The sequence below is a fragment of the Stenella coeruleoalba genome (assembly GCF_951394435.1).
Source record: "Stenella coeruleoalba genome assembly, chromosome: 3".
In the NCBI taxonomy this organism is placed as follows: domain Eukaryota; kingdom Metazoa; phylum Chordata; class Mammalia; order Artiodactyla; family Delphinidae; genus Stenella; species Stenella coeruleoalba.
Window position 1 is genome coordinate 122,934,963 of NC_137148.1, and position 23,871 is coordinate 122,958,833.

Below are 23,871 nucleotides of genomic sequence, written 5' to 3' on the forward strand. Positions count from 1 at the left end.
ACAAGATCATCTCCCTGCCTGTTCAGTCTACTACGGAAGCAGCCAGCTGATCAATCCTATTCATGTTCATTCAACTGTTCCGTTGACTCATTCTTACAAATGAATGGGTGATAGTAGATCATCTAGACAATTCAGTAAAATGTACAATGCAAAAAAAATCAAGATAAATATTACAAACTAAATTATAGATTTAATTAAATATTAAAACATATTTGGAGAAACAGATATACTTTTAGGAATAGAAATAAATAAATCCTAATTAGCACACGCAGAAATTTTTTTTTTAAGAAGAGAATAAATCTACAAATGAAGAACAAGAAGCCATAGAAAAGGAAAAAAATAGAGAATAAGAAAAAACTCACAGAATTAAAAAATTTGGTAATTTGTTTTTAAATCATTAGAAGGTTAAAAGATATAGTCAAGGAACTGAACCAATGGAACAGAATGGAGAGCCCAGAAATAAAGCCATGCATGTATGATCAACTAATGTTTGAAAAAGGTGCCAAGAATACACAATGAGGAAAGGATAGTCTCTTCAATACATGGTATTGAGAAAACTAGATATCCACATGCAAAAGAATGAAACTGGACCCTTATCTTACACCATATACAAAAATCAACTCAACTAAATGTAAGACCAGAATTAGTAAAACTCCTGGAAGAAAGCATCCGGGGGCTTCCCTGGTGGCGCAGTGGTTGAGAGTCCGCCTGCCGATGCAGGGGATACGGGTTCGTGCCCCAGTCCGGGAAGATCCCACATGCTGCGGAGCGGCTAGGCCCGTGAGCCATGGCCGCTGGGCCTGCGCGTCCGGAGTCTGTGCTCCGCAACGGGAGAGGCCACAACAGTGAGAGGCCCGCGTACCGCAAAAAAAAAAAAAAAAAAAAAAAGGCATCCGGGAAAGCTCCTTAATATTGATCTTGACAATGATGTTTTTCTAAGTAGGGCACAAAAGCACAGGCAACAAAAGCAAAAATAAACAAGTGGGACTACATCAAACTAAAAGTTTCTGCACAGCAAAGGAAGCAATCAAAATGAAAAGGCAACCTATGGAATGGGAGATAGAATTTGCAAATGTTGTATCTGACAAGGGGCTAGTATCCAAAATATATAAGAAATTCATACAACTCAGTAGCAAAATAACAATCTGATTAAAACAAGATCAAAGGATCTGGAAAAAGAACAGATACATGTATATGTATAACTGAAAACAAAACAAAACAAAAACAAACAAACAAAAAAGTACACCATACATTCCCCTTTGGAAACATCACGTGCTGGGATTCTATTTACTGAATCTGAGCACTCTGAGTATGACGATGGAGATTCAACTTTGCCAAATGATGAATAGTTATCTCCAGTCTGAAACTGCATATATTTCCTGCTCAACAAATGCCCAGCCTGATGGTAGCAGAACTCAAACTAACCATATTGCTAATTCATCTGATTTCACACAGACATAGACTTGTCGTAGAAACATGACAAATAAAGACCTTTCAAAATCTGAAAAAGAATCAAAGGACCTGAATAAACATTTTTCCAGAGAAGACATACAAATGGCCAGTAGGTACCTGAAAAGACACACAACATCACTAATGGTCAGGGTAATGCAAATCAAAACCACAGGATGTCCCCTCACCTGTTAGAACGGCTATTAGCAAAAAGTCAAAAGATAACAACAGTTGTTGAGGATGTCATAAAAGGGAACCCTTGTACATTGTTCATGGAAATGTAAATTATTATAGCCATTATGGAAAGTTTCTCCAAAAATTAAAAATGGGTTTTATCTATTTTAAAAATTAAAAAAAATTTAATTAAAAATTAAAAATGGGTTTTATCTATTTTAAGGACCTCATCATGTGCATGTTTCACAGGCATCTCAAAATCACAAGGCTCAGAAATTGCCTTCCTTGCTCCCAAAGCCTCCACTTCTTTCCATTCCTCCCCACTCCCTTGCATCTTTTCAAGTCTTTATTGAGAATCAACTCTGTGTCAAAATATATACTTTCTGGGTCCCTATAAGAGTCAAATGGCAAAATATCACTATCTTCACATTTTTAATTTTCTCACCCCCAAATCCAATCAGCAGTTACATTTTTGAAATTTATTGCAAAATGTCTCTCCAATTCTGCCTAGTTCAGGCTTTATTACTGCTCATTTAATATTAGTAATAATAGCAGTAACACAACAGCAGCAACAACTACTACTACAAGTACCCAAGTACTTATAACACAGATGGTGCTTCCTGTGGAGTAGGCTTTGTTCTATGCATTTTATATAAATGAACACATTTATTTTTCACAAAATCCTAAGATATATTATGCTATACTGCCTCTTTACAGTGTTCTTACTGGTTGCCTTTTCTCTATCCTCTTTCCAATCCATTGTACCCATTTTATTGACAGACTGACTTTCCCCACATGAAGCTCTGATCAAGCTAAAGGCCATCTATGGTTTTCTCAGTGCTTTCAGAACAGTCACATTCCTTAACAAGATCCACGTGGTCTGGTTTTACTCTACACTTCCCACTTCTTTTTTGCACATAATATTTCCTACAATGGAATCAGTACATTGGTAATGATCCTAATGTATTTAGCAATTCTCAAGTTGTGTTCTGGGCACCTCTAGGGATCTCTGAAACCCCTTTAGGGGATACACAGATCAAAACTACTTTCATAACACTAAGATGTTATTTGCCTTTTGACTCTCATTCTCTGACAAGTGTACAGTGGAGTTTTCCATCCAGTTTTGCAGGATGTGTGAATTCACAACAGACAATGCAAAAGCATATATGAGAATTTAGCTGTCTTCTATTGAGCCAGACATTAGAGTTACAAAAAATATACAGCAATGCTACCCTTAATAATTTTTTTGAAAATATAGTCATTTTCCACAAAAGTATATTATTGATGTTAACATGTAATGAATTTATTTTTAAAAAGAAATTGATGACTATTTCTAAAGTCTCTGTTTTAACATGTAATAAAGTAAACATAAATAGATATTACGTACTAAATTAAAGTTCTTTGGAGTCGTTGATAATTTTTAAGGTTGTGAAGCAGTCCTCAAATAGTCTGAGAACCACTGTTCTAATGGTTAAGAATATATGCTTTAAAATCAGATTGACCTGGAGTTTAAATCCTGGAAATACTAACAACTTTCTGACCTCAGGAAAGGTAAAGTTGCATCAGAATTCTCAGTTTCCTCAAAAGGAAAATGGGGAAAATAATTATCAACTTTATAGGATAATAGAAAGAAAGTGCTTGAGCCAGAGTTGACACATTGTACACCCACAATAAATCGTAGATTCTGCCATTATCACGATCAATATAACAATTATTTTTATTGTCATTTTCCAAATATGATCTGGCTTTCCTGTCTCTGAGTTATTAGTGATATTCTTGTCTATTCTTGAACTGTTCTCTTAGAGACTGGGTTTACCCCCCACCCCCAAAAGCCAACTGCAGTAGGATAACATTTTGTAGAATTAAGGGGTAACTCTCACTCTTCCTCAGACTTACCATTCAGGCAGAAGAGGTAGCCATATCTGTACATACAACTTAGGAAGAAGGCAAAACCAGAAAGAACAAAGTGGTATATTCTTTATCAGTTTCTAATTAGATTTTTATAACTTATAGCAGGGATATTAATCTTAGAGTCTGGTGCCTGAGAGGGGAATAAAAAGGATTTTTGAAGATCAAAAGCTTGGCTTTAAATACTGAGCACTAATGCCTAGAAGACTGAAAACTTGGCATTTATTCTATAAGGAAGAAAAAAGGGAAGAATGCAGATTGATTGCATAAAAGCATTATTTTGAAAGGAGACCAAAGTCCAACAAAGTGGTAGGAAGCAGGAAGACGAGAAGGACAAGTCCACCAATTGGATGTCCCCCAAGTCTTGGATAAGGCACATCAAGCCCAGTCCTGGGAAAGGCAGGTATGATAGAAATCACAGATGGGTTGTGAGAAATCTGACAGGCAGCAGTGGGAACTTGGGCCTCAGTTCTAAAGTATAGACCAGAGAGGCTGTAAGCTGCTTGCGGATGGAGAAACTTCACGTCTAACCAACATGGTGCCTGAGTGACAGATGTAACAACTGTTCATGTCCACCGGCTGAGTACATCTGCTCAGAATCTTACAACCTCAGCATAGGGTGAAAGAGAATGCTAGTTCCTACAGCTCCCTGAGAGAAAAGCAGAAACATTAAGAACACACTGGTGGACCCAAGGTGCTGGGAGTGAAAATGAATGCATGGACATTGAACTGGAGATCACTGCAAGACCACATTCAGCAGCAGCAAATATTAACATTAACATCAGGAACCAGATTTTAAAAAAATCACACCCGAGCCAAGACTGTGAGAAAATAGAAATTAAACATATTTGATAAAGAACATGTATCTACCCTATCTAAAACAACACTTACAACTCAATAAGATAAAGGCAACCTGATAAAAATGGGGACAAAACAGTTGAAGATGTTTCACCAAAGAAAATATACAAAAGGCAAGTAAGCACATGAAAATACAATCAACATTACTAGTCATTGGGGAAATGCAAATTAAAACCACAATATAAGTATTGCCTACCTAATAGAATTGCTAAGACTAACTATACCAGGTGTTGGGGAGGATGTGGAGCAACTGGAACTCTCATACACAGCCGGTGGGAATGCAAAATGGTACTTTGGAAAATACTTGGTAGTTTCCTATAAAGTTAAATACACACCATTCAATCTACTCCTAGATGTTTATTTGGGAGAAATAAAATCATAGGTCCACACAATATTTGTATTTTAATGTCCATAAAATTTAATATCCATAAAAAAAACAGCTTAAAACTGTTATGAACATTAAAATACATAGCCCAAAACCGGAACAACACAAATACCCACCCAATGGTGAATACTGTAGTCATCTACACCGAGTAACACTATTCAGCAGTTAAAAGGACCTAACTACTGACAAATGCAACATAGATATGTCTCAAAATCAATGTAGTAGTAAGTGAAGGAATCCAGAAACAAAATGCTATATGCTGTATGATTCCATTTGTGTGACATTCTAGAAAAGGCACAACCATAGTGACAAGAAGTGTTATACCTGATGGGGATAAGTGAGTTACATCTGGAGCCAGACAAGATGAGCTATACCTGGAAGTGGATGCGACAGGGATAGAGGCCAGTACAGAAGACCAAAAATGGTGAGATACTCTTCAGCTGATTCCTGTGAGGACAGAGGATGGAAGAGGGATGCTATTCTGATAGGGAAGGGGGAGGGGAAAGAAGCGCTGTGTCTGTGTGACATTGAATGTTTACATCCTAAATTATCAGTATAAATCTGAAAGTCATTGGATTACTATGAATTGGCAAAACTACATCATCTTCTGCCATTCGCTAAAGCGGAAGTTGAAATCGAGAAATAAAGCTGCATTTTTTGTACCAGTGAGTTGGTGGACTATTGTGACTATATACAGTAAGCCATCTACATGCCCTTTCCTGAAGGTCCAGCTCAAGCAGGACTTTTTCTACTGCATCCTGGTCAAAATGAGTATTTCCTTTATTGGTGTTGTCAAAGGTTGGCTTACATTCCTATCACAGAAATTTTCAAGTAGCAGATAGTCAAAGAATGTTTGTGGAGTTAACGTCATCACAGAGGGGCCAAATTGACAACAGCATCTATGTGTCGTCTGGTCCTCATGAAGTTGGAGAAGGTGCTGAGGGCAAGGTGGGTGTGAACATTCTCTCACTGGCTGTATAGTGGGAAGCACTAGCCCTGATCTAAATGCTGGTTTGTCAAAGCCCATCTCTCAGTTCCTTCCTTCTCCCAGGTCACTTTCATCATCTTATTACTTAGCAATTGTGAGTTGTTGCCCACTGTTTCATACATGTTTATCCTGACTCTCCAACCTAACTGTGAGGTTCTTGGGGGAATATTTCACTCCCATAGTAGGTAGCACTTGGGTAGCACTTGGGTGATTAGAGGTTGGCAGCATCGGATTCCCTAGGAGGACAAACCACATTTTTTCTTCCTTATAAATAATGACCATAAAGGAAATCTGTGGAGCAAAACAGCAGCAGGTACTACTTTATGAACACGTTCAAAGTCAAGTGCTTGATATACCGCTCCTACATTTTGTCCTCTAAAATCAATCAACATGGTTCCTAAAACCATTGTACCCAGAGTGACACAAGGTACCTCAGGGCATCACAGCAAAGTCGTGGGGTGCCACGGCAGATTTTAGAGGGAAACACATCTGCCAGATGCCAGGAAAACCATTAGCTTGAGGTAGATCACAGTTTCAACATTAACTTCTGCTACATGTCACATATTTGCAAAGCTTGGTTTTCAGCGGTTGCTGTGATTAAGACCAAGTATGGTGAGGAAATCAACGTGGAAGAGCAAATGCTGATTTCAAGGCTCAAGAAACTGTGCGGCGATCAACGGATGCACACATCCAATTAGCAAGAACTTGTGGTTATTGAAAAGGTTAAACAAAAATGTTTTTCTCTCTATATATCTATTCTTTCAAAATTCTATTAAATTATTTGGATGTAAATACATATTAAGTTGTTCTGACCTAATTACTTAATAAAGGAATTGTTAGATATTTCTTTTGGCATAGGGGCTCTGGGAAACAATTACTGAGACAATCAGAGCTCTGTGAACTGAGAGAGTTTAGAGACCTCTGCCCTGTAAGGTGCATATTATCATTCCCATGTACTAGAGAAGAGGCTGATAACCTAGAAGATGGAGGAATTTGTCCAGGGACACACACTAGTAAGCGCCAGACCTAGGATTCAATCCCAGGTTCCCCTCAATGTAAAACTCAAGCTCCTAACCTCCTAAGTTTACTTTAGGAGCCTTGAGATCAGCTCCTGGAGACAGTCACCAAAGAAAAAGCAGATGGCCCATGAAGAAGTAACAGTGGGAGAACAGTTCCCTTGAGGGTAAGAGAGCGCAGTGGGAGGTCACGGAAAGAAGCAGGGTCAGTGACCCCAGCTGTTTCTAACCACCAACTATTCCCACAATAGAAATTTACACTGAGAGATTAAGTGACTTACTCGAGGTCCCATGAGGACCTCAGCCATCCTCCTAGACTATGATACCCTTCCCCCATTAAAACCAGAGGAAAGAGGGAGTAACTTAGTATTAGCTTGTACAGTTCTTGAATTCAGTTCATTAGCTTCTGAAACGTTCCTGGATTTCTATTCTAACCTCAATATACTTCAAGGAATGACAATGTGACCCTTTTCTTATCCTGATAATCTGGGAGCATTTTGCTCACAATTATGCATGTATTACTATCCTCTTAAGAGGTCAGTAAAACCTTTCATTTTAAAATTTGATTTATTTGCATCCATAATCTTCCTGTTAGTTAGACAATCTGCATAATACCCTGGCATGAAATATTTTAACCAGGCTTTCCAAAATATAGAAGGAAGCCTCCTTAATAATGGAAGGCATTAACTCTCTTAAACAGGGACCCATTTGCAGATTAAATTTGCCAAAAGGTCGGCTTGCAGCTGCCACTGTGCGCAAACCCCACGTGTCCTCTGTGTCACATACTGTGACATATCTTGAGAAGAGTCAGGGTCTTTTCCAGTCTGCTGATTCTCTGTTTCAATTAGAATAGATTTAAGAGTCCCCAAGCTCTGGTTTCTAGGTGGCCTTGCACAGTATTATTAATAATTCAATCATACCTGTGCTGATAACAGATTACATTTCTACCATCCCACCGAAAAAAGCCCAAACAGATTAAGGACTACCTCATGGCTAATTTCTTTAGCAGTTTCCTATCTGATTGACATCCATTTATCTAATTGCAGCTAGAAGATTTAATTTTCATTCTGTTGGCTTAAAATTAATGGAAAAAAAACCTGTTTACTTTTTAAATATTTGACTCATTCTTTCTCATCTCCGGAATAATGTTGGGCTAGTCCGTTCCGTGGGCTGAATCCTCTATTTTATCAGTTTTCATTCTCTGAATTCATTGCAGCTGAGTCTAGCTATTTACAGTTTGAAGTCTAATATGAAATTTAATCTTTCATCTCAAATAATCTTTCATTTTTATGGGAGCCCAACAATGAGGAGGGCATCCAAATGTTCATTTGGAAACGCTTTTTTTAATTAAATTTTTTTCTTCTTTTCTTCTTTCTTTTAACTGTATCTATATGAGAAGATGGATGTTAGCTGAACCTATTGTGGTAATCATATCCCAATACATGTAAATCAAACCATCATGCTGTATGTCTTAAACTTGTGTACTGATGTATATCAATTATATCTCAATAAAACTGGAAACAAATCCACAAAATTTTAGAGATAGAAAAAAAATTTTAGAAGCTCTCTAGACCTGGGTTCGAAACCTAGTTTGATCATTTACGAACCATGAAGTAACCCAGGACAGGTATACTCAACCCAGATTTGAGACAGAGTGGGACAAGTGAGGTGCCTGGTGTACAAAATTGAAGGACGTGTTTACTGGCAGGGTTGTGGCATGAACCCTGAACTTTTGTGTTGCAGGCTTGTAGCTTGCTTCACTCTAGTGCTGTCCTGATCTCTGAACATCAATTGCCTTATCTGTAAGTGTGCCGATAATAGCAACCTTCCCCACGGTGGCGTAGGGGGAACAAAATAATTCACATAAAGCCCTCAGCACACTGCCTGGCACACGGTAAGCACTGAATGTTGTGTATGCCCCCCCACCCCCGCCCCAGTTCATACACTGAAACCCTAACTCCCAGTGTGATGATAATTGGAGATGGGGACTTTGGAGGTAAAAGGGGTTAGGTGAGGTCATGAGAGGTGGGCTCCTATGGTGAGATTAGTGCCATTATAAGAAGAGAAAGAGATTGGAGCACACTCTACCTCCACCATGTGAGAACACAATGAGAAGGTGGCTGTCTGCAAGCCAGGAAGAGGGCTCTCTCCAGCACGCAGCATCATGCCAGCACCTTGATCTTAAGACTTTCAGCCTCCAGAACTGTGAGAAATAAATTTGTTTCAGCCACCCAGTCTATGGTATTTTATTATGGCAACACAAGCTAATTAAAACAGTTACGTTGTATCATGCAATTTGACTGTGTTATCTCCAGCCTTTCAGTGGTTTCTAATGCTCTTTTTAGAATAAAGTATAAAATCACTAACTTGTCTCCAAAGCCAAGCATGGTCTGGTCCCTGCACACCTTTCCTGCAATATCTTCTAATACTCTTTCTGAAAATCTCTGCTGTCTAAACGCACTGGTCTTCCTTTGGGTTCTTGAATGTACCATGCTTAATATCCCTCTGCCTGCCACAGGACCTTTGCATAGGCCGTTCCCTGTCAAAAATGCTTTACCACCCCTCTCACATAGTTAACTCTGCTTCATCCTTCATATCACACTTCAACCATCATTTCCTTAGGGTCTAGATCAGCTCTGTCAGATACTTTCTTGGCTTTTAAAATAAATCATAGTTGGCACTTTTTATTTGATTACTCTTTCTCTCTTCCACTAAGTGTTAAACTCCAAGAAGGCAGCAATCTTTATGCCTTGTTCGGCAATTTATCCTCATCACAGTAGCATAATCCCAGGGTATACCATAAATAACTGCTTAATGAATGATATAAAAATATTATTGCCACCCTCCATCTTTGACAGGGCTATCCTCAGCCAGGCACAGAGCGTGCACTACCTCACGTGGGAGACCACTGCCTTTTGTATTAACAGTTCTTATTGCTTGTTTTCCCTCAGAGTGAGAACAAATGACTCTTCTCTCTACATGCCCACACTTCCGTCCTATTTTCTTCCTCCTACAGCCACCTTCTCTGAATATTTCTTAGTTCATAAGTGTTTGTTGAACACCTAGAATGGGTAGCACATCAAGCTTGGCTGGGTAGACACAGTGAATAAAGGTACTCTCTGCATAGTGGGGGTTGAATCACAGGCACAGAGTTCCAATTCAAGACAAGGTATATTAAGTGTCCTAAGAGAGGTACAAGGTAGCCTAAGGAGAGGGATCTTCTCATTTGAGCAATCAATGGCCACTTCCTGAAGAAGGTGACTTTTTGCACTAACACCTGAAGAATAAGTAGGAGCTATATACACGAAGCAGAGTAGAGGGAAGAAAACCAGTATTCTTAGGGATTGACAGTGAGGACAGACGAAGGGTGCTGAGGCATTCTGCACATTCAAAACAGGTGACACAGTCTACAATCTCTTTTGTTTTTTCAACTATTCACTTGTTCATTCATTCATTCATTCACAACAAACATCCAAGTACTACTTTGGTATGGAAACATAATAGAAAAAAGACAAATCCCATGCTCTTTGGGAGATTATACACTGGTATGTTTAAATCCTATCTGTTCCAAGAAACGCTCATGTAATATGTAGGGAATGTTGCTAAAAATGTCCTGCACCCAGGACAGGTAGTAGATACCTGCCTAATGCTTCAGTTCAGGCCATTCTTGAAATGCAGTGGGCCTGAGGAGACTGCTCAGGGGGTAAGATGTTTTAGGGGTAAGATGTTTTAGAAACAAGACTGAGTCTATATTTGACTGGAAGTGTCTATTTAGTGTGAGTTCAGAAGCACGGAGAGAGCCAAGTGCTTAAAACAAAAACGGTGCTAGGGCTTCCCTGGTGGCGCAGTGGTTTAGAGTCCACCTGCCATTGCAGGGGACCCGGGTTCGTGCCCCGGTCCGGGAAGATCCCACATGCCGCGGAGCGGCTGGGCCCGTGAGCCATGGCCGCTGGGCCTGCGCGTCCGGAGCCTGTGCTCCGCAACGGGAGAGGCCACAACAGTGAGAGGCCCGCGTACCGCAAAACAAAACAAAACAAAACAAAACACGGTGGTAAATAAATGCTTGTTCTTGTTATCATTACTCAGGAGGATGGAGAAGGCAGAGGGAAAGAAGGATTGGTGCTTTGGAAAAGGTATTCTTCACATGCTACTGGTCTGGAGGAGGGGGCCTTCTGCTCAGGAAAGAAAGGGGAAAATCCTTGGGGCTTACTGTCTCCCATTTGAGTGAGCGGTCATTTTAGCACAAACTTTCAAACTAGCCGTACGCCTAAGGCAGAAACACTCGAGGAAGTTCTCTGCTTAGTTAGACTGGAAAGAAGTGGAAGCCAGTATGTGTTTCCAGGAAGACTGAAATTCTCTTTGCATCCTAGGCCTATTTTCTGATTTCTGGTTTTCAAGGATTTTTCCAAATTTATCACATTAAAACAATTCCTTCATCCTCCCAATCTCTTATTTACCTTTACCCAAAGATCCCAGAGGGCATGGTCCTGAATTATATGATTATCTCTATTTTGAAAAGATGAAACTGAATTGAGGCATGGAGAATTCGAGCGACTTGGCCATACTCTCCAATAAATACAATAAATATATTTCAGTTACCTCTCAGTAATTCAAGTTCAAGGACTAAAAGCTAAACTCTTAAATCTTTTAATGAATTCAACTGCAACAAGAGATACTTTAAAGTAATGAGACTATGCCCCATTTACCTCCCGTGTTCTACTGAAATGGAACTAGCTCAGAGCTTTCCACTCTCTATGTACACGGTCTCTGGTAGGATTTTCAGTTGGGGTTCACCCAACTCCAAATCTATGGGTTGTGAAGAATCAGCAGAGAAAATGACATATGGTGGAGAGTAGGTGGCTTTGAGAGGCAATATTAACTATGTATGTGTGAAATCACAACAAGTATAAATATTTAATTTCCAATGTTTGAAAGAGAAAAGAGGGTTTCTTTGAAAGTGGACTTTGATGCATACATACGTTAATTATAACTCATGACATTCCTCACACAAATCATTATTTCAGAAAATGATGCAATCCTTTCAAACCAATATTGACATTTGGAATGTTACAATACTTTTAAAGATCGATTGCAGTGTATTTTCTCTTTCCCCTAAAGGGGACCTCCTGTCACGAGCAAGATGAAATCCAAGAGGAGCCACGTGGTTTGTATTCGTCAAGCTTGTGTAACTTGGGCACAGAGGAGACCATGCACAGGGTCCTTTGGGAAGCAGTGGTTAGGGTGGTGGTGGTTTATACAAGTGTCCCAGTGGACTGCATCCTGGTACCTCATTATAACCTATATAAAGGTCACCTCCAAAGGTTAATGATTTGTAAGTTTTCCCGGCACCATTTCTCATATCTGGTGATCTCCATCTTTAGGAGGTGTTCGCCATTATCTCTAAATTTGAGCTCAGGGCGCAGTCCGCTAAATAAACATCTTCAAATCTGGGAACCAATTAGACATCCAAATGGGGTAAGATGCCGTTGTCGCAAAAAAAGAAAAGAAAGTGTTGGCCAGGTTGGCCCTGAGTTAAGGATGAAACATCAGTGGATAAGGACTCTGGCAAAGAATAAAGGTCATATGCCGGTGAGTAAATATTATAGGATTGGGGGCTTCCCTGGTGGCGCAGTGGTTGAGAGTCCGCCTGCCGATGGAGGGGACATGGGTTCGTGCCCCGGTCCGGGAAGATCCCACATGCCGCGGAGCGGCTGGGCCCGTGAGCCATGGCTACTGAGCCTGCGCGTCCGGAGCCTGTGCTCCGCAACGGGAGAACCCACAGCAGTGAGAGGCCCGCGTACCGCAAAATAAATAAATAAATAAAAATTATAGGATTGGGTTTTATGAACAAAGGCATCTTCTTTGGCTACATGATGATGCCAAAAACAGATCTGGTAGCTGAAATGAGAGCTCCAAAAAGACATAGTAGGAGTCGGCACATCTTGTGTGCTATGATTTGGGACCTAGGTGCTCAAAGTCCCTCATTAGCTCAAAAGCATCTTTCTACATAGTCCACTACTCAAGGCATTAGAATCAACAGTGGCTTCCACAAAGGCCATTTTCACCTGGATGTCCCAGTTAAAATGGAAACATTCCAGAGCTAAACTCCAAGCTGTCATTTTCTCTTCCCTCTTTTCCTTTCCTCCGTATCTACTTTATCAGCAAGTCCTGTGGCTGTACTTTCTACATAGCTCTCAAGTATGTCCTTATGTATCTTCACTGCCACCACTTTGGTGGAAGCCAAGAGAAAGCAACAGCCTTTTCACTGGTCTTCCTGCTCCCACTTTTGCCCCTGGCCTACGCTGCCAAGGAGCTAGAGAAACACATTTAAAAAATATGAATCAGACCATACCATTCTACTTAAAGACCTCCAATATCTTCCCCTTGTGCTCAGAATAAAATCCAGATTGCTTACCCTGGCATTCAACTGAAAATATTCTTCCCACAGCCCTTTACATGCCTAGTATCTCTCATTCATTTTCCTCCTCGCTCTCCCCCATCATCAGTACAAAGAAGTTATCCTACACACACACATACACACACACACGCACACGCACGCACACACACGCACGCGTGCACACACACACACTATAGCTACCCCTTCCTCTATCACTATTTCTTCATAATAATTTCCACTATGTGACATTTCAGTACCCTAGACATTAAGGCAACATCATGAAAATGCTGTTCCTTTACCCAGAGTTCAGTCGTCACACCCAGGTGCAGACTTAGAGAAGGAATCTGCTTTGATCGTTATCCTTCCTTAGTGACCTACTCATTGGTTAACTGCCGTTTGTTTCCTGACAGTGTACCATTTTGTTTGGTCCGTACATTATGCTCTATTCCGAGCCACTACAGAAAAAAATCAGCTGCTGTTTGTTCCCTCCCCTCTGCCTCAATTCTTGTGCTTGTCTCCTCCTCGTGAATATTTAAAAACTGTTAACAAAGACAAAAGAAACCTCCATCTCCACACTGTTACTGCCTCTTTCTCTTCTCATCCCTTTTTGCAATGAAACTCTTTTAAGGGCCACCTCCCCACTCTGAATGCCTCTCGCCCCTCTAGGGATGGTAGAGAAGACCTGCTTTTAAAACTGGATTTGCCAGACACAGGACTTTCACTTTGGGGCAAGCTATGTTTCCCACTGAGAGCTCCTTGAGGACAGTGCACTGGAATAACATCTCTAAAGGAAATCAACAATTTTATTCACTTTGAAGTGGTTCATACAACATCTGGCCCATAGTTGGTACTCAAATATCTGCTACAAACACCACAATATCCACAACCAAAAGATGCAAATGGTTAATATTTTTAAAAGGTATTTGAGTTATTTAAATTCTTTTCAACTCAGAAGAATGAAAAAGGAAATTCTAAACAGATGTTCCCTATTTTTTTGACCACTCAGAGAACGTTCTGCCTCTCTGAGGGTATAGTATAGTCTCATCATATATGTAGCTAATCAAATGATTACACTTGGCAGAGAATGACAGAAATAAAACAAGTCATTTCCCTTTGTTCTTTCTCTGTCCTGGTTGCTGTTGTACCCCCAGAGCCAAACCCAGTATCTGGCACGTGAATGGCACCTAAGACATATGCATGCATGAATGAATGCACACAGCTAGTATGTGACAGAGCCAGTATTCTAAGACAGATTTTTCTGATGGCAAGTCCATGTGCCACAGCTAAATTGACTTCCTTCATTCGCCTGAGTAACTGTGATGTTGTTTTCTGTTGCCATTCTTTGGTCCTTGCTGTATGCTCTCCTGGAGGGTCATGATCTGTGTTTGTGTTTCTTCTCATCTAGTGCCTGTAGGTGCCTCAGGGCAGGGTCATGCCTGTGCAACATTCTTCAGAGGCAAAAAAAGAAAAACAAATTGTCCTGCAGACTGGTATCTATCAGTTATTCTGTGTGAAGTTAAAAAATGCATTTTACGGACAATGATCCTTATTTATAGAGAGGCTCAAAATTATTCCCAAGGACACACAATTCATGGCAGAGTTGGTTTCAGAACCTAGCCCACTTGGTCCCTTCACATTCTTTTATGAGCAAGGAGGATTAGAAATAAATAACTAATCAGTCTCCTGGTTCCCAGTCCATATTCTAATACCACAGTGACTGCCAACTTCAACCATTTCAATCCTTTAGCCCAATCTTACTTCATATCCTCGATGTGGCAAGGTCAGAGGACAAGGAAAATAAACAGGCTAATGAAAGTAGAACTGTTAAGTTCTTCTTTTCTCACCTTTCACCAAGCCCTGTCATTATAGTTGCTATCCGAGGATGCAAAGTATTTATTTCATAGTAAAGTGTCAAGCGATGTGACATCTCCCTTCATCAAAATAGAGCTTATTCATCTCAGACACATACGGGTCCATGTTATTTTGCAGCCGACCTGTGCTTTCCATAGGTGCTATCTCATACTCTGCGCGCAAGAATGCACCCCTTGCCACCCAGCGCCTTGCCTTTTCTTGAAAACATATAATCTGGTCCACCTGCATTTTTTTATCTGGGCTCCGGCAAAGAAACCATATGAAAATGACAGAACTGCCAGAAAGAATGATGACTTCATTGTTTAGGAAGCATGTGAATTCATGGAGGTAGCAAGGCAGAGGTACAGAGAAACAGGAGGAAGAATTTCAGGAGGAGAGTATCGCCCTTGGGCTTCCCACCTCTTCTGCGTGTTGCTGAGAACGGCTTCACCTGCCTTTCGGGATTAATATGTTTGCTCCATAACAAACTACTTTAAGTCTCCTTCTGTAGTACATGGCAGGATTTTTTCCCTTTTACAGGAGTTGGTAATAGTAGAAGGAAGGAAGAAGGTGATGATGATGATAGCACCCACCTTTTATTGAGAGGTGGCAACACAGTAGCGCTAGGCTAGGCCTTTGGGTATATTATTTTTTTTAATTTATTTTATTGAAGTATAGTTGATTTACAATGTTGTGTTAATTTCTGCTGTACAGCAAAGTGATTCAGTTATACACATATACATATATATGTAAATTCTTTTTCATACTCCTTTCCTTTATGGTTTATGACAGGATATTGAACATATTTCCCTGTGCAATATTGGGTATGTTATTTTATTCAGTCCTCGAAACTCCTCCACACATCACTCCCATTTAAACCCCTTAAGGACTTCTCATCACCTTTAGATAAAGTCCACATGTCTTAACATAGCGTGCGAGACCCTAAGACTCCATCAACTTTTGCCTCTCTCTCAACCCCATCTTGTGCCACTCTGCACCTCACTTGAATGGACTGGTCTCATCTGTACCCAAACACTTCTGGGTCTTCCTATGTTTAGTGCTCTCTCTTGCCTATGGGCCTTTAAATATGTTTCCTTGCAACCACACTTCTTTCTACTTTTCACCTGGCTAACTCAAATTTTCTCTCACATCTTAAGTAGCCTTTTCCTTGGGGGAGCCTCTCTCTTGTTCCAACTAAACTAGGTTGGGTTCTTTGTTGCTTGTTCCATGATTCATTCTACTTCCTCTTTTATAACTCCATATGGGTAGTGACCTGTTATGTAGGTACCTTTCCTGCCAGATTTAACCTTTGTGAAGGCTGGCAGCCACAATGCCTTCTTTTTTTTTTTTAATTTTTAAAATATTTATTTATTTTTGGCTGCATTGGGTCTTCATTGCTGTGCACGGGCTTTCTCTAGTTGCGGCGAGTGGGAGCTCCCCTTCGTTGTGGTGTGCGGGCTTCTCATTGCGGTGGCTTCTCTTGTTGCAGAGCACGGGCTCTAGGTGCACGGGCTTCAGTAGTTGTGGCACATGGGCTCAGTAGTTGTGGCTTGTGGGCTCTAGAGCACAGGCTCAGTAGTTGTGGCACACGGGCTTAGTTGCTCTGCAGCATGTGGGATCTTCCCGGACCAGAGCTCGAACCCGTGTCCACCACATCGGCAGGCGGATTCTTAACCACTGTGCCACTAGGGAAGCCCACCATGCCTTCTTATTCATAGTTGTTCCCCGATCATCTAGCTGAATGCCTGTCACATGAGTAGACCCTGAATACATGAATGGAAATCGATTCATACATGCAAAATCTATATATTAGCATTTCCATTTCATAGATGAGGAAACAGGTTAAGAGGGGTTAAATAACTTGCCAAAAGATACACAGCTACCAAATGGTGAAGCCAAAGCTTGAGCCCAAGACTGATTCTCAAAACGATGTTCACCATCATTCTGTAGCATTGCCTTCTCAAAATTTCCTCCTGCTGTAATTGCAAAAATAATGACAATTGCTATAAAATATTTATCTTAGAGAAAAAATTGAGTAGGAAAAGCTGCTGGGATTTAGGGAGATGGTCTTTCTCTCATCTGATTTCAGAGCTACATGAGAGAATCTGGGTGATTTTGAATCTTTTTGCACCCCAGGTACGATGGTGTGCTTTCTCCAAACATTGCTTCTGTCAATCAACTAGGTGGTGGTGGATAACAGGCAACCTATGACTACAACTTCTAGTCCTTCCTACAGATCTACTTGAAAAAAAGGAAGTACGTTTCTCACATTCTGGGAGAGGTTGCCCAGGCAACAGAGCCAGAGCAACAGACCCCCCAGCTGAGACATGCGGCAACATGTACACCTTCTCCCACCACAATGCCCACTTCTGTGGGGCAGCAGCCAACTGTGTACACACTTTTAAGGGGGTGTTACTGAAAGATTCACTTGTCTCAACTGGACACAGTTTGTAAAGACATCCCCATGGACAGCCAACCAATACCTCCAGATTCTTGCTATGTGGTCGGGTGAAAAGCCCAAAGTTTCATCTGTAGATTCTGCCAGAAGAGCAACTCAGAAGATGAAAAAAGCTGAGAAGTTCCAGTTTGTGGCTGGTAATAAGAAAAAAAATGGCCATTGAGCTGAACATTGGTCTTCAAAATCGGTAGACCAGTTTGTGTACGATGGCAGTCCCTGGCACAGCTCGGCCACTTAATGCCTATGTAAACTTCGATAAGTTCTTTATTATCGTAATCATGAATTTGCTCATCTATAAATTGGATTTATAAATATAGTTACTAAAGGTTTTTTGTGAGGAGTAAGAAAATGCATGCAAAATGCTTAGCCTAATGTGTGGCACTTAATCAGCACTTAATACAGGAAAGTTATAGTAATTATTAGCGTTGATTTGACTTCCTGAAAAGGTTGCTGGATGGACAGATGAGCAGTCTCTTCCTTCGAGCCTATGTGCTAGCTTAAGTTTAGCGCAAAAGCGAGCGGGCTTCACGTCTGCTTCTGTAATAACCAGCGGCATGGGCTGTAAACCCCTCGTAGCACAGGCAGCCTTCCCCATGCATAGAAAGCCTCTGCCAGGCCCACTGCAGTGTGTGAGGCACGTGGAGGGTGCTCAAGAAGAGTTTGTTGGAGCTGTCAACAACAGCACGTGCAGGTGGTTCAAAGCACCATAGGTATCTGGATCTTGAAAGGGAACTGTACCCTCCTAGGAGTCATTAAAAGAGTTCTGCAGGGAGGGCGGGAACAACCTGCCACCTGACTGCTTTGTTCAGAAGTACTTTCCAACTGAGTTACCCCAGAAGAGATGCTGCTCTTTGCTAGATCACTGCATGCTTGCCAGTCCCTCCTAGGAAATAGCTTTGCACGATCGCTTGCTGGGTGTGTGTGTGTGTGTGTGTGTGTGTGTGTGTGTGTGTGTGTGTGTGTGTGTGTGTGTGTGTGTATGAAGAGAAGAGGCTGGCCACAGGGGAGAGAGCAGGACGAACCTTCTACCAATCTACTCGCAGCCTTCAGCACACCATTGTGTCTGATTATGCTGTGCATGTGAGCGTATGTGGGAGTGTGTGTGTGTGTCTGTCCTGGGGGAGTGAATACAGCAGCGGTACTCATCTACTTCTGTAAAACAAGTCCAAATCTCATGTAGTTCTATTAGAAAATTATTCTTCAGGCATAACTGAGAGTCTCTGAAAGCATTTTATCCTTTGAACACCAAAACCTCTTTGGAGAGAATTAAAAGGGAAAATCTGTAAATGAGCACTTCTCTAAATGAAACAGTTTCTGGCTGAGCAGACCAAATGAGCCTTTTCTAGAGTGTGGAGTACAACGCAATGGCTCTGCTCTTTGTTCTTGAGTAAAAAAATTCAAGAGAGGAAAACCATTCTAGAATGGACAACCTCCAAATGCTAATCCTACAAGACGAATATTGTGACTCATTACTATTTGTAAGTCATCTAGTTTCTGCTATTTTGAAAAACAAACCACATGAAGTACTAATTAATAAAAGATATCATGTCTTATTAACGTTCATACAGTAATTACCAAAATCACAAATCCATCTGCTAAGTAGTCAGCAAACAAGACAAACGACCATGCTCAGTTAAACAGATTATCAAATGCCTCTGGGAGTAAAATCTAATAGCCCCAGCTAAGCCATGAATCAAGCAGCTACTCCTTTTGCCATGAGGACAGGCCACAGCAACCCTGTCTCCCCTGTGAGGCAACACAGAGCAGTGGAGGCATCTGGCAATTCAGCCTCTCTGGAGAGAATGAACTCTTATGCAAGTGTCAGCGTTACTCATGTAGCTTTCTCTTACAGTCTTTGTACTGACACTTCAGATTCGGTTTCTCTAAAAGACATAAGAGGAAAGACCCAAAAGATGTCACCTAAAGTTAAATGCAATCCCGTTAGCTTCTGCATGTAAAATGCCTATCAGAGAGGCTTCACCGCTCCCGATACAGAGGAGAAATTTCATCTTCCTGCAAACTTCTATGTTTTTTCATCTCTATTTTTTTTTCCGACATTCATTACCTGTACGCATTTCACATCCCCTCTCCTAGACAGGCATCTAAAGAACGGAAACCACGTTTTACTAGTTGTTCAAGTACAACAACTACCACTAATAATAGTTGTGATTAATATGTCACTTTGGTGAGTGCTTTATTTATCTTTTACTTACTTCATTTTTGTCGTTTAATAGTCACGATAGCTGCCTGAGGTAGGTACGTCTTCACTTTACACACATGAGGCAACTGAGGCTCAGAGAGGCTGAGTGACAGAGCTGGGATTCATTTCTGGGTCTGAAGGATTCCAAAGCCTGTGCTCTGAAACACTATGCTAAACTGTACCTATCCTATCCTATACAGTGCCTAGGTCAGGGTCAAGTGCACAGTAGACACGGATCTATGTCAGTCGTATAAATGAATACCTTCATATCAACTCATTCTTGCATCCCCTTGGTAGTTAAGGTTAAATCTTTGCAGTTTTCACTTTCTTGTGTATTTTTCCCAGGTGTGCATGATGTTAAGGGTTATTGTTAATATTGGATATCCAAAAAAGTCAATAAAAGCTCCCCTTACCTGTTTTACATCAGAAAATAAACACCTCTCCAGGACTCTACCTCCCAGTTCAGTGTCTGTCAGGATGATATTCAAAATGGGGCACATCTGATGGCTTTTCATTTGTATTGGTGTTACTCCATGTTGGACTGCAGGCAGCCCAGTGTTCTCGGCAGCCCCACCCAGCTCTCTTCATCACCCTGGGCTCTACAGTCATCATGTCACCAGCTCAGGACCTGGTAGCCACTGACTTCACAAAAGTCATTGTTTCCCATTGGTGGGGGTAGGGGGCTTTTTTTTCCTTATTTTTGGACCTGGGTTAGGGATTCTCAGATTTTATCTTGATGACAAAAATCACACAGAGCACAATAAGAATCACAGCTGAAAAACTGGGAGTGGGATATGGGCTGGGAAACATGGGGAATGGGTGTCCAGAGTCCCTGGGATGCTTCCTGGAATCCTGGGTTTCCTTCAGGGCTCCCCAGGTGCCTTGGATACCTCCTAGACCTCAAACCAGTATCAGTATTTCTACCATGCAGCCCATATTCTTGGAGGAAGCACACCCCACTCATCCTTAGAGCAGAACTCAGATCAGTTTAAGCCAATCAGCACACCCCACTGGTTTCGCCACAGTGATTAGGTCAAGACAGAAGATGGTTCAAGCCAGTGAGAAACACAGAGATGTTTGCTGGAGCTACTGGAAAAATACTTCCGGGCTCAGAGGGCTCCCAGGAAAGAAATTCTCTCTCTCTTTGCTTGACATTTATGTAAAACAAGAAAGATCCAGCAGGTAGGGGAAATCATTCTGGAACTAGGAATTCAACCTTAGGACTAAGTAAGATACCACAGAAGACCAAGAAGAAAAACGGAAAGAAATCATTTCTGATGACATAGCTGAGCTTACTTAGTCAAGCCTTGCTCCAAAGCTTGGACTATTTCCACATTTTTCAGCTACGTGAGTCTGAATTCTCTCTCTCTCTCTCTTTTTGATTCAGCCTGTTTTGAGCCAGTTTGTTTCTGACTTGAAATGAAAAGATTTGTATTACATGTGGGTAACAACTTTGACTGTTTCATGCTCACCATAATCACTTTTTTTTTTCCAGAACAGCAAGTGAGAGAGTGCTCTGAAGGACCATGGAGGACCACAGCTCATCACAAACTGTAAGCAGGCAGATTTTACCTGTCAAAGCCTGAGTAGAATTGGCTTGCATGATTTAGGGCTATGATCCCATAGCGTGCCCTCAGGTGTGTTTGACACTAGTGAACTGCCTTCCAGTCAAGACTTTCCATGGTAGTCATAAAGCCTAATTATGAAGACATCATGAGATCACTGCACAACTGGACCAGGAAGTAATGGCAATGGCTACCCTAGCAAGTAGATCAGCTCATTCCAGCACAATACCGCAAAGACCCTTCTTGGGTTTCATATATACTAAATGTTTTCAAATGAATTAGTACATATTAATTACTTAGAGAATGATGTTCTGAGACTTCCATGCTGCCTTTGCTTACAATTGCCCTTGAAAATATAACGTCAGTAAAAGCAAGGGAAGTACGGATTTTAATGCAAAACAGTCTATAGCAAAGTGGATTCCATCTCTTAGATTTCTCGCTGAGAAGGATGGGTCCCTGCCAAATGTGGGAGAATTTGGATACAAGGGTACAAAAGGAAAAGACAACAGAGGAGACTAGAACAGCAAGAATTGAATCTCCAAAGGAGGTTTATCAAAAGAGTGAGAAAATAGGGTGTGGTGACCTCTTGCTATTGGGGTCTGCTTCATGCGTGAGCAACTTGTACACTCATACAGGGCCCTTTACTCAGAACGATCCCTTGATTATCATAATAATCTCCTATCGCCATCTTGAAATTCTTAATACTTTTTGAACAAGGGATGCTGAATTTTTATTTTGACCTTAGTTCACAAATTGGGTGGACCGTCCTGTTGGTTATAGATCTTCAGTTCCCTCTACTAAAATCACACAAGGGCAAAAAGAAGAGAAATTTTGCCAAAGACCTGCCTGTGATTTTCTATATGTCTCCCATCTTTTTTTGGTTATCTGTTCCTCTGTCTTTGTGTTGGACAAATAATTTAGTGTGGCATTATAATTCTTATGTGGATTTACTGTATTTTGGGGGTTATTTTCTTAGTGGGATTGCAATATGCATTTTAATTTATCACAGCCTTCATTATGTTAATACTAATTTCATTCTGGAAAATACAGTAACTTTTCTCCAATATAATTCCATTCCCTCTTACGTTCTTTGTGCTATATCATATTTATTAAATCTATATGTGTTATAAACTCAACAATACAGTGTTAATATTGTTGTTTCATTCAATCTTATGTCTTTTAAGGAAGTTGGGGAAAGATGAGAAAAAGTACATTATGGACTCTTTTATGCTAACCCACATATTTATTATTTGCAGTGTTCTTTATTTTCCCTGTGGATTTGAGTTACTTTCTAGTGTCTTTTCCTGAAGGACTTCCTTTCCTCAATATATCTTATAAGACATCTGCTAGCAACAAATTTACTCAGTCAATTGCGTATCTGGGAATGTCTTTATTTTGCCTTCATTTTGGAAGAAGAGTTTTATCAACTATAGCATACTTGTTTGACAGCATTGTTCTTGGTGCACTCTGAATATGTCATTCTACTGCCTGCTGGCCTCCATGGCTTTAGATGAGGAGCCAGCTGTTAATTGTATCAATGCTCGCCTGTATATGCTGAGTCGCTTTCCTCTTGCCGCTGTCAGCCGATTTTCTCTTCGGTTTAGGCATACAGCAACTTGACTATGATGTGGCAAGGTGTGGATCTATTTGTATTTATCATTTTGGGGTTTCTTTGAACGTCATAGATGTGTAGAGTAAGGCTTTTTAAAGATCAAATTGGGGAAGTTTTTAGCCATTATCTTTTCAAATAATTTTTCTGTTCCCTTCTCTTTTCTCCCTATGGGACTCCCAGTCCATGGATGTCGCTACGCTTGATCTTTCAAGGTACAGGTTTCTGAGGCTCTGTACATTTTACTTCAATCTTGTTTTCTCTAGTCTTCAGGCTGGGTAATTTCTATTGAATTACAGTTCACTGATTCTTCTGTTCTCTCAAGCCTGCTGTTGAGTCCCTTTGGTGAATTTTTTTTTTTTACAGGTATTGTACACTTCAGGTACAGAATTTCCACTTGACACTTTAAAAATAATTTCTATATCCTTATGAAGAATACCTATTTGTTCATCTATTGTTGCCACACTTTAATTCTTTAAATATGGTTTCCTTTGGTTCTTTAAACATATTTGCAGTAGTTGCTTTGAAGCCTTTGTCTGCTAATATCTGGTTAACCCTGTGAGACAATTTCTATTAACTGATTTTTTTTCCTGAGTACAGGCCACACTTTGTTTGTTGGTATGTCTCTTATTTTATTTTCTTAAAGGCAGAACATTCTGGATAATATGTGACAGATATCCTGAATTCTGGTATTTTTTTTCCCTCAGAGGTTATTGTTGATGGTTTTGTTTGTTTAGTACCTTGCCTGGGCTAAATCTGTGAAATATGTTTCCTCTGTGGTCACTGATGCCTCTGCTATGTTGCTGCTGTTATTGTTGGTTTAAACGTACATCCTTCATTTTATTTTTAAACCCGGCTTGCCAGAAGTTGCTCCTGTGTCTCTATAACTTAGTGGTCAGCTAATGATTGCACATCAGCTGTGCTCAAGCACCTCAAACCAGTCAGGTGTTCAGCCTTTGCTGTTGTATCTGTTGGTGGGTAGGGGAACACACTTAAAGTTCAGGTTGTTTTCA

At 40.7% G+C, this 23,871-nt stretch overlaps 1 protein-coding gene across 1 annotated transcript in view; it reads right to left on the minus strand.

The window, feature by feature from the left end:
• PPP2R2B (protein phosphatase 2 regulatory subunit Bbeta) overlaps positions 1–23,871 on the minus strand; it is a 609,983-nt gene that overhangs the window by 314,309 nt on the left and 271,803 nt on the right. The window lies entirely within an intron of this gene.